Source organism: Lontra canadensis, unplaced genomic scaffold, assembly GCF_010015895.1.
Source record: "Lontra canadensis isolate GAN:19392208 unplaced genomic scaffold, GSC_riverotter_1.0 scaffold85, whole genome shotgun sequence".
NCBI lineage: Eukaryota > Metazoa > Chordata > Mammalia > Carnivora > Mustelidae > Lontra > Lontra canadensis.
In genome coordinates, this window is record NW_022631079.1 from 8,585,298 (window position 1) to 8,588,415 (window position 3,118).

Below are 3,118 nucleotides of genomic sequence, written 5' to 3' on the forward strand. Positions count from 1 at the left end.
AATAGACAAGGATGATCCCAAAATTCACATGAAATGCAAAAGGCCCAGAAAGGAAGAATTAATCTTGAAAACAAACAAACAAACAAAAAAGGAAAATGTAAAGGTCTTGTATTTCCTGATCTCAAAAACAGCTACAAAAGTACAGTGACCAAGAGAATGCAGAATGTAGGTAGGGACAGACACAAAGACCAGGGGCACAGAACTGAGAATTCAGAGAGAAACCCTCACATTTATCAATCGATTTTGACAAGAGCGCCAGGACCACTTAATGAGGAAAGAATGGCTTCCTTAATAAGCAGTGTGGGGAGAACTGGATATCCTTGTGCAGAAGAGTGTGGCTCGTCCCCTGCTCACACCATGTGCAGTGACACACTGAGAGTGGGCCACAGAGTGACACGCAGGAACTGAGACTGTAGCCTTCCAGAAAAAAAACAAAGTAAATCTTCGTGGACTTGGCTTAGGCAATGACGGGCAGTTTCTTAGAAAGTTGAGCATAGACTTAGCATGGACCCTCGCAAATGCACTCCCAGATGTACACCCAAGCTCACTGAAAACCTATGTCCACACACTGTGGTGTGGTGTCTGTGCACCAGTGTTCCCAGCAGCTTCATTCCCAACACCTGAAGAGTGGAAACTCCTCAATGTTCGTAGGTGGGTAAATGAATACACGAATCTTGCACCCATCCGATGGGATCTCATTCAGCTTACCCAGGGGCCACAAAACTGGAGGTCACAGGCACAGTCCTCTAGACTGCCCTGTCTGCCCAAGACAGCAGACACCAGCCCGAGTCTGGAAATCTCTGAGACCCTCTTCACTTCAGAGCAGCTACAAGCTTGCGTATCCCTACAGACGCATTCAGGTCTGGCCACTCTGCCGCAATGACCCACAGAACTCAGGAAAGTGCTCTACTTCCAGTTTTATTATAGCAAAAAGGTAAATCAGAACCAAAGGAAGAAACGTACACAGTGGGTCTGGGACAGGGAGGGTTCCAAGCATCAAGTCCTCCGAGAGGCGCTACCCTCCTGGCATGTGGGCAGTGCACGCATGGAGGACCGTCTGCTGGGAGGCACTCAAGCGTTGCTGTTCCAAGGGCTTCCTAGGGCTTTATCAAATGGCCGTGATTGACTGAGCCACTGCCCACGTGACTGACCTCATTCTTCAGCCCCAGTTCATTCTCAGAGGTCAGGCTGACATCATCTGGCTCATTAGGTGAGCCTGCCCTGAGATTGTCACTGTGGCTAGCCCTACCACAAGCTATCTGGGAGCAAACTCTAGCAGCTGTGGTGTGAAGGGACCCACAAGGACCTTCTAACGCTTGGGAAATTCTAAAGATTGGGAGGTTGTCTCCCAGGAGCTGGGGACAAAGGGCAGTGAAATTCTTTACTACACAAGCCGTTGGAAGGAATGAACTACTGACTCATGCCACAACACAGATTCAGCCCAAAATACATGATGGTAAGCGAATGAAGCCAGATGTCAGAAGCCACATATTGTGAACTGCAGCTTCTATGAGATGTCCAGGAAAGGAAACCCATAGAGAAAGGAAATAAATCAGTCATTGCCAGGGGCTGGGGGATGGAGACATGTGGGGAGAGACTGCTAATCTGTCTGTGGTTTCTTTGCTGAGGGGGGGGTGATGGAATGTTCGGATTTAGAGAGTGGTGATGGGTGCACAACTCTGTGTATACACTTGACACAGGTGACATTCATGGCACTTGAATTATCTCTATAAGAAAAAGCACATAATAGTGATCCGAAGGGGCACATGCACCTGAATGTTTATAGCAGCAATGTCCACAATAGCCAAATTATGGAAAAAGCCCAGATGTCCATCACCAGATGAAGGATAAAGAAGATATGCTATATATATATATATACTATGCAGCCATCAAAAGAAATGAAATCTTGCCATTTGTGACAACGTGGATGGAACTAGAGGGTATCATGCTTAGTGAAATAAGTCAATTGGAGAAAGATAACTATCATATGATCTCCCTGATATGAGGAAGTGGAGATACAATGTGGGGGGCTTGGGGGCTAGGAAAAGAATAAATGAAGCAAGATGGGATTGGGAGGGAGACAAACCATAAGAGACTCTTAATCTCACAAAACAAAGGGTTGCTGGGGGAAGGTGGGTAGGGAGAGGGTGGTTGGGTTATGGACATTGGGGAGGGTATGTGCTATGGTGAGTGCTGTGAAGTGTGTAAACCTGGCGATTCACAGACCTGTACCCCTGGGGCTAATAATACATTATATGTTTATAAAAAATTTTTTTAAAATTAAAAAAAAAAGAAAAAGCACGTAATTCAATGATTCTGTATTTAAAATTTACCCATTCACTAAAACTTACTCGTCCTCCAAAGTCAATACTTAACGCTGCTTTCAAGCCATTCATTCACGGACATGCACAGGGTGTTGAAAAATTCGTCACCCAGTGCACGTGTTTCCTGCTGAGAGACAATGGGGCGTGGGCAGCTTTCTTGTCTTGGCTTTCAGACAGAGATGGACAGAAGACACAGATAGCCGGGAAGGCACAGTGTAAAGCCCGCACCTTCCACTCTGACACCTGCTGGGGGGGAGGGGTGGCCTCAGGCAACTCCTTAACACTTCTGAACCCTCCTTTCTCTTTCATAAAATAAAGAAAATCAATTTGGGCGCCTGGGTGGCTCAGTGGGTTAAGCCACTGCCTTCGGCTCGGGTCATGATCTCAGGGTCCTGGGATCGAGTCCCGCATCGGGCTCTCTGCTCAGCAGGGTGCCTGCTTCCCTCCCTCTCTCTGCCTGCCTCTCTGTCTACTTGTGATCTCTCTCTGTCAAATAAATAAATAAAATCTTTAAAAATAAATAAATAAATAAATAAAATCTTTAAAAAAAAAAGAAAGAAAGAAAATCAATGCATTGCTCTTAGGATCTAAGGTTTTAATCTATGTGGGAGGGGCGTGTTTGTGTGCACATGTGCACATCCACAATTTTTCCTAGGGGAGATGTTTCAGTATTCACTAATTCAGTGTTCACTGTGACTGTGTAGAACGTCAGGAGCAGGTATAAAGAGAATCCAATACATACATTAGATTCTCTTTATTCCTGCTCCTGATGTTCTACACAGTCACAGCCTCTT